Here is a 9,272-nt window from a genome sequence, read left to right as displayed (position 1 = left end):
GCTTGGGGGTGCCCTGGGCCTGGAAGCTATGGGTCCAGGCTGGAGCTGAACTGTGGAGTTGGCCTAGAGAAAGCCCAAAGGTCCCAGTCCTGAGAGTGGCTCCCTAGCAGCTAGCATGAGGTGGCCTGCAGACAGAGGAAGCTGGCAGGATAAGGCACGGTAAGAGCGTGAGCTTTTGGCCAAAAGGGGGCAGCAGAATCCCATCAAGGAACACCAGGCTTCTGGGCCTTCTCTTGGCTTAGGCAGCTTCCTAAGGAGGTGGCTGAGCTGAACCCAAGGAGCTCCTTGGGGGCTGGGTAGTAAGAGAGAGGAGATTCTTGCAGAGGGGAAGAGCTGGGGCCTAGGAGGCAGGAAACTCGGGCAGCTGCCCTGTGATACTAAACAGCAAGTCCTTTCTCTCCCCAAGCTGCCTCTCCTCTCTGTAATAACAAATCTGACTGAACCCTGTGTGCTGCCCCCAGGCCCCCCAACAGGCAGACTGCTGCTTCGGGAGGCAGGGCTCCAGGGAAAGGACTCACATCTTCCCAGAGCTACCTGGCACGTGAGTGTGTTAACCCCAGAAGGTTAAGAATTCTATGGGGGGGGGGGGTGGAATTTCAGAATGGCGGGCCTGTTTCAAAGAGGGCCCGAGGGAGGCCCACACCCAAGGCTGGACAAACAGGCTCTCTACCCTTCCTCTGTCCCTCCAGAGCTTTCATCATCCAGGGGCAAGGGAAACAAAGGACTTCCCTACTCCCTGAACCCACTCTGTTGCGGTGCCTGTGGTGGTAGCACAGCAGTGTGACACGGGGGAAAGTGTGTGTGCCTGCACTCAAGAGGAGCCAATGAGGTGCCAATAGTCCCCCGGGGGAGGTGGGGGAGGGGTGACCCAGATCCCCAAGGGAGCCCTGCTCCCCAGTGTTTTAGAGCTGTGTATGAGGAGGTTAGGCTGGGCCCTTAACCACCTGCTGGGGAAGCCAAGCTGAGCAGAAAAAACGGCCAACAGGAAGGAGCACAGGAAACACCTGTGTGTGGATACAGGTGGCTCATTCCAGAAGCGCCGGGGCTGGAGTGGGGGTGGTGGCAGGCAGACAGCCCTCAGCACGTGACACAGCTCTATGCTCCCTCTATAACTATGAAGGGTGGCATGGAGGGATGGTGGATGTTATGCAGCTCAGCTTTTTGGATGGTTGGCTAGGGTGGCAGGGGGTGGAGAAAGCAAACAAGTGATAGAGACCAAGCCAGCACCCAAAGTTGGCCACAGTTTGGGCCTGCCCCAAGAGCCCCTATAGGAAGAGTACAGTCCCAGAACCACCCCAAGGAGCCTATCAGGCCTGAGGCCCCACAAGAGGCCCACTAGTGGGGCAGGACTATCCACTTGGATCCAAATTGTAGCCTGTGTGGTCAGGAAAGAGGAAGTGAACATTCACTGGCCAGGTCCTGGGAAAGTGCAGACAGGGGTGACTGGGCCAGGATGAGCTCACAGCTCAATCCACAGGAGAGCACAGGGCCTGGGCAAGAAGTAGAGGATGGAAAAATATCCCAACCAAGGGTTAAATGAAGCAGTCACCAAAAATCTGAGCAGCCTGCTTTCCAATGCTGAGAAGGGATAGGGCCCCTAACTCTGTCCTTTACAAAGACAGTCCCAAGGCCAGAGCCTAGTATTCAGCTCTAGCTGAGGGTGAGTGTGAGGGTCAGGATGAGCAGGAGCCAGAATTAGGGCACTGTGAGCACAGCCAGGTACAGGTGAAGGACTATCAAGACCAAAGCAAAAAGTCTCAGGCCTTTGTCCCATCAAGCCTACCTAGCTTAGAGTAGTGTGGATCAATTCCAGAACAGCCACTCGACCCCTCTCCATTAACGCCCTGATGTCAGGCCAAATGGCCTCCTACACCTAGGCCCAGGCCCATGTATGTGATGTAGTTGAGGACAGGGAGAGGCTCTCGTACCCTCCCCTCCCCCAACATACACACAGCCTCACAGGTGCTCCCCCACCACCTGGCACTCCCTCCACCTCCTACCTGCTGTCACACAGGTTCAGGGAGGCACTCATTCCTGCTGCCCAAAGTGATGGGGGGGAGGGGGCCTGATGACACCATCAGGATTCAAAGGCACCAGGGCAGGGAAAGCCTATGCGTAGCTGTCCTGTGGAGCCTGTGCCAGCCTCTGTGAGAGGACAGCAGAAGTGTTACATACTGAGGAGTGCCCCATCAATCAAGTCCATCAAGGCCACAGCTCTGCCTTTGCCATCATAGTTGGAGCTCTCCCAGGACAAAATATAAGTGTAGGATACAAAAGAGGGACCAGACTGAGGTAGTCCAGGATAGTTTATTGTGTTGGTGGTCATCGGCGCTTCCCCTTTCTCCCCCCTTTCGTCTTCTAATCTTACCTTTTTTCCTGTCTCCCACTCTTCTTCTCCATGTATTCAAAGCTGTAGAGAACCAAAAAAAAGAAGAAAGAAAGGCATGTCTGTGAAGGCAAAGAAGCAGATGGGTTGGCACGTGGGAAGAGGACTGCTTGCTTCTTTGTCTCACCCACAAAGTGGGGGTGCCTTCTTTGTGTGTTTCTGTGCACGATGTGTGGGTACAATTTGCTGAACCCTAGGCATATGACATGCTCCTTCGCCCTCCTTTCCAGCCACCAGACAGCCCTGGAGTGTCCTATTCAGGCCATCTACCTGCCATGGCTTGGCTGTCGGACCCAGACCTTCTGTGCCTGGGTAATATTGGAAGGGTAAGCTTGGTAAGGACTCCAGGGCCTAGATGAACAGCTATGGACAAGCAGTCTATCATTTAGAAAATGAGACCATCAATAGCCTGCAAGAGAGGAGCCTCTTTTTTCAAAAGGTTACAATATGGTGGTGACCACATTTGAGTTTGAGTTTGATGTCAACGGTCAAGTCTCATTTGTCTCTAAACATACCCAGGGCATATGGACTCTCAATAAATGCTGCTTTAGAGCCACTGAATAAGTAATTGAATTGCCATGGCTAAAATCTACATCTCTAGCTATTTCCTCTGAATCTCCTTACAATCCTCTCTCACCTCCTCCTCAAGCATCCTCTTACAAACATCACTCCCTAAGATTCTATTCTAGGCCCTTTCCTGTTCTCTCTTGAAACACTCCCTGAACTACCACATCTATTCCTCTGACTCCCATTTATATGCTGAGGCTGAATCCAATGATTCACATGGCTCTCTCCTCACCCCATATCCAACTGCTGGCTGGATACCTCCTTTTGAATAGCCAAGGTGTTTCAAACTCAGCATGCCCAAAATCAAACTGAGTATCTCAAAGCTTGTTTCTTCTCCGGGTCTCTTGAGGTTACCAAACTACCAGGGACCTAAGCCACACAATGACCTCAACCTTGACTCTTTCCTTTGTCCCCTCATCCCAGCCACCAGAATCCTCTCAATTAAATGCCCTAAATATTTCTAAATTCTGTCCACTCCTCTTTATCCCCATTGGCACCACTCAGATTCAGGACATGTTGACCTCTAAGACACTGAAACTCCCTCACAGGCTTCCTGCCTCAGGTCTTACCCTTCTTCCATCCATTTTCCATGGTTCATCAGAATGATTTCTTTCTTTTTTTTAAGTTTTATTTCATTTATTTTGAGAGAGAGAGAAGTGGAAGGGGAGAGAGAGAGAGGGGGAGAGAGAGAGAGAGAGAGAGGGAGAGAAAATCCAAAGCAGACTCCACACTGTCAGTGCAGAGTCTGATGTGGGGCTCGAAACTCACAAATTGCAAGATCATAGCCCGAGCTGAAGACAGACGCTTAACTGACTGAGCCACCCAGGCACACTTTTCAGAATGGTTTCTAAAACAAACCCACCACAGAGGCTCTCCTTTCTCCTAGGGAAAAGTCCAGCCCCCTCAACCTGGGCACAAAGCCAGCTTCACTTTTGCCACCTAACTTCTTCTTCTTTTTTTTTTTTTTTAAATGTTTATTTATTTTTGAGACAGAGAGAGACAGAGCATGAAGGGGGGAGGGTCAGAGAGAGAGGGAGACAAAGAATCCGAAGTAGGCTCCAGGCTCTGAGCTGTCAGCACAGAACCCGACGTGAGGCTCAAACCCATGGACCATGAGATCATGACCTGAGCCGAAGTTGGACACTTAACTGACTGAGCCACCCAGGCGCCCCATCTGCCACCTAACTTCTTGCTCTGCACTAATGCACTTACAAAGCTTGCTTGCCCCTTGTGGTACATTCTTCTGGCCTCATCTTGCCTTGCTAATGCTTGCTCATTTGACAGGCTTCAACCTAGACATCACAGATTTCTTCTGAAGTGGGTCCCTCCACTATGGTCCTGTCATAGGAACCTGCACTTACCCTGGTCCAGTAGTAATCACATCCCATTGCAATTGCTTATTTACTTTGTATCCTCATTTACTTTGTATCCTCCAGTATGTATACATGTTACCATAAGCATTTGCTGACTATTCTACTAGGTAATAGGCACCATCTAAAACATTTCAAGTATGAAAGTACCATGTTTAATGCAGAAAAAGCTTAGACACTCAAAACACTCTTCATGTGCCCTACAGAACACAGTGTTTTAGAATGCACTTTTACACATCCTGGGATCCCAATTAAGGAATAAAATGGAAGCCAGAGCATGGAACAATATAGGGAGGGAGAGCTGAGGTTGGACTGGGAGAGGAGGCAAGCAACCTAAATCCACAGGGGCCTGAGGGGGGCGTTAGAAATGAGGCTGAAGAGGGGCGCCTGGCTGGCTCAGTGGATGGAGCATGCAACTCTTGATCTCAGGGTTGTGAGTTTGAGCCCTATGTTGTGTATAGAGATTACTTAAAAATAAAATCTTTTTTAAAAATGTTTATTTGTTTATTTTAAATGTTTATTTTTTGAGAGAGAGAGAGAGAAAACGTGAGCAGGGGAGGGACAGAGGGGAATGGGTCAGAGGATCTGAAGTGGGCTCCGTGCTGACAGCAGAGAGCCCGATACAGGACTCGAACTCAGGACTGCAAGATCATGCCCTGAGATGAAATGGGATGCTTAACTAACTGACTGAGCTACCTGGGAGCCCCTTAAAAATAAAAAAATGAAGGAAAAAAAAAAAAAATGAAGCTGAAGAGGTAAGCAGGGGCTTGGTCATAAGGCCTGGTGGAATGGCTGTGGAGTTTGGAATTTACTCCCAGGTAACTGAGGAGCCACATGTGGGCTTGAAGCAGGGGAATTTTGTGATCACAGCTGGTCTTTGGAAAGGTCCTCTAGCAGTTGTGTGGACAGAGGAGGCAGGAAACAGTGAGGAGTCTGAAGCCGTAGTTAGGAGAAACGATAATGGCCTGGGCTGGGATGGAGGCAGTGGGATGGATAGGATAGTGAAGAGATGTTCCAAAGACAGAAGGGAAAAACAAAGTTTGGTGCTGATAGGATGTGGGAGGTGAGAGGACGAAGCCCAAGTTTCTGGATGGAGGGCGATATCTTTCACTGAAAAAGGGAGAGCCCTTTTAACAGGTTGGGAGGAGAGTAAACAAGCTGGAAAGGTGATCTGGGAGCTTTCCAGGAAGAAGTATCCAGAAAAAATCTGGAAATGTAGATCCAGGGCAAAAAGAGATGGGTGTGGACCAAAAGCAGCTTAAGGGTCATCCGTGCTTTACTATGAAGTCTTATAGAACTACTGTGATGTCCAGTGATCCATCTATTCCTCCCATACCTGCAGTCCATACTTTATACTTCTCTTCATCCTTGACTTTTAGCTACTAATGCTCATGAAGTTTAGTCTAGCTTCTATAGACTAACATAAGACAAAAAAATAAGGCACTTAAGAGCTAGGGAGATAATCTATGTCCAGTATTACCCAGTGTGGGCATTGATTCATTGATCTGGATCTCAAGCAGTTACTTAGAACATACTTCTAGATTAAAAATTCATCACTCCAGGTGCGCCTGGGTGGCTCAGTTAAGCGTCCGACTTCGGTTCAGGTCACGATCTCACAGTCTGTGGGTTCGAGCTCCATGTTGGGCTCTATGTTGACAGCTCAGAGCCTGGAGCCTGCTTCAGATTCTCTGTGTTTCCATCTCTCTCTGCCCCTCCCCCATTCACGCTCTGTCTTTGTCTCTCTCAAAAATAAACAGGGGCACCTGGGTGGCTCAGTTGGTTAAGCATCCGAATTCGGCTCAGGTCATGATCTCATGGTCTGTGAGTTCAAGCCCCGCATTGGGCTCTGTGCTGACAGCTCAGAGCCCAGGGCCTGCTTCAGATTCTGTGTCTCCCTCTCTCTCTGCTGCTCCTCGACTCATGCTCTGTCTGTCTCTCAAACCATTAAAAAAATATAAATACATACACATAAAAAATGGAAATGTTATCTGGCAGTGAAGACCTCTGAGCAGCCAGTGAAAGAACTGGAAGAGAGGAGGTGGGGCTGGAAGATCTGAGCACTCATTCTGATTTTTCCAACAAGTTACTGGATGACTCTGAGCAAGTCACATTATGTCTTGAGCTTAGGACAAACCTGTGTCTGGCTCTTTAAATACAGCTGTGAACATCAATTCAAAGAACACACATGAAGAAGTTTTGCAAAATGAAAAATGTACAGATGAGATTGTTACAAGGGTGATCAATGCATGCCTGAAAAATGCAAGTAAGAGCACAAAAAACAAATGTGGGATGTAGGTCTAGGTAAAGTCTGTTAGACTTTAGAAAGCAGTAATTTGAGCTGTGAGGTAAAAAATAAACGTGGCTTTTTATAGGGGTCTAAAGACATCAGTAAAGAAAAAAATTTGTGGTCTGGGTAGGAGATATGAAAGGGCAAGTCTTTAATATGTTACAAGAAAGTGGTTGCCCTTGGCAGTTGACACTGGAAGCTTTCCAAATGTCTTACAAGGTTTAGTGTCACTACTCTACACCCTAGTCCAATGACGTGGAATGACTTGCTGTCCCCCAACATTCTTGTGCCCTTTTATGCTCTTGATTATGGCTCTTTTCACCTTACATGCCTTTGCCTTGCTTGTTTATGCTTTCTGATCCTTTAACACCCAGCTGAAATGAGATACTCCTAGAGAATGATTTACTCCTTTATCTATCCATTTCTTCCCATTATAGCCATTATTGCAATAATTGTTTTTTTTGTTTTTTTTTAATTTTTTTTAATGTTTATTTATTTTTGAGACACAGAGAGACAGAGCATGAACGGGGGAGGGTCAGAGAGAAAGGGAGACACAGAATCTGAAACAGGCTCCAGGCTCTGAGCCGTCAGCACAGAGCCCGACGTGGGGCTCGAACTCACAGACCACGAGATCATGGCCTGAGCCGAAGTCAGACGCCCAACCGACTGAGCCACCCAGGCGCCCCTGTTTTTTTTTGTTTTATTTTGTTTTGTTCTGTTTTTTAACTAGTCTCACCAGTTAAACTTTGAGTTCAAGGACAGGAAACACATCTTGGGTCATTTTTATATCCCCAGTGGATAGAACAGCAAGTACTCAATAAACGTTTGCTAAACTGGATTATATGTCACATAACAGATACAGACAGGAGTATTCAGATGTAACTTTAGATCTTACCCTTAAAGCAGGCAAGAAATCATTACTTAGAAAATCAACACTTCTCCTCTATCAGCAATTCTCTTGCTGAAAGAGTTTTTAAAAACCACATAAATCTTGTAATAATTGCAGACTTTATATGGGGCAACAGTGGGAATCAAGGAAGATCTTGGAAATGGAATTGTTCTCTAAGAATTATAGAGCAAAGTACGCCCTTCACAGAAAGAATGGAAAGCCTAGTCAGTAATGGATTCTGTTAATGAATCTAGAAAGACCATGTCCATCAGAAGGTAGATTTAGGAGTGAAGGTAGGTAACAAGAAGCATAAAAATAAAATAGTAACAATAGTTTACATTTTTTGTATGGTTACTGGTGTCTAGAATTATCCAAGAGCTTTACTTGAATTTTCTTGTTGAATCCTTACCACTGTGTGAAACAATTACCACCCTACATTATAGCGAAGAAATCTACAGTTGTTATAATTCACCCAAGATCATAAAACCAATAAAGAGACAGGATAAGACTCAAATGCTGGACAATTTCACTGTAGCATCCAGAAAGGGTGATATTAAATGTTTAAGTTATATAATTTACATCTCTTAATCTGATTAACTGCACACCAAGCTTTCTAGTAATATGGATTTTCAGGAGGCTCTCCTGCAAGGAAAGAATGTGCCTTTTGCCAACACAAGGACATTGGTCCACTTGCCAGTTAGTGCAGCAGCACTCTGCTTATCCATCAAGCTCCTGTGAACCAGTTAAGTCCCTAAGGAAGGAATACACTCTCAGGATACAGACTATATTTCTGGTCCTGCCTGTGAGGCTGAGGACCAGATCCTGGAACGTGGTGACTTCACTAATGCCATGTGGTAAGCCAACAGCTTCAGCTGATAATGCCCTAAACTCCTGTGGACTACAAACCTAAGACAGAGTTCATGGGAAGAACTCTTCCTTAAATTACTGAGTGGTTTTAAACCACCATAGTTCTCACTGGTGAGGTAGTCTGGAGTAGTACTGCAGGGAACAAATCTGTCCTTATTTTTATTATGCCAACTGTTTTGCAGACTCTCATCATATTGCTTTTCCCTCTCAGCTTATTTCTGTCCAGCCTGAAACATCCTATCCTTTTGGTTTGGCTCTCCATTTCTTGGTTTTTGGAGTCAATTCCATAAAGTAGGACATCTCACAGTTTTCCACAAGGAGAAGAAAACATTTCTATTTGCTCCTTCCTAGTGAATAGCCTCTAGGATCTTTGTCTTCAGAAAGCATGCTCCAAGGCCACTTGGACCCCATTCTTGGCTTCTGATGCCTCAGAGGTCATACAGTTGATAAATATTTTGTTATTTATATTTTTTTATTTTTTGAGAGAGAAAGAGACAGAATGCAAGCAGGGGAGGGGCAGAGAGAGTAGGAGACACAGAGCCTGAAGCCTGCTTTGAGCTGTCAGCACAGAGCCCAATGTGGGGCTTGAACTGATGAACTGAGATCATGACCTGAACCAAAGTCGGACAGTTAACCCACTGAGACACCCAAGTGCCCCAAGGTGTTTTTTTAAGTTCGTGTATTTATTTTGAGAGGGACAGAGACAGCATGAGTGGAGGAGGGATGGGGGGAGTGGGCAGAGAGAGACAGAGAATCCCAAACAGGCTCCATCCTACCAGCACAGACGCTGACAGGGGCTCGAACTCATGAACCATGAGTTCATGACCTGAACAGTTCGAGATCATGACCTGAACAGAAACCAAGAGTTGGATGCCTAACTGACTGAGTCACCCAGGCACCCCAGAT

Source organism: Acinonyx jubatus, chromosome E2 (genome assembly GCF_027475565.1).
Source record: "Acinonyx jubatus isolate Ajub_Pintada_27869175 chromosome E2, VMU_Ajub_asm_v1.0, whole genome shotgun sequence".
Taxonomy (NCBI): domain Eukaryota; kingdom Metazoa; phylum Chordata; class Mammalia; order Carnivora; family Felidae; genus Acinonyx; species Acinonyx jubatus.
Note: the sequence above shows the minus strand (reverse complement) of the source record.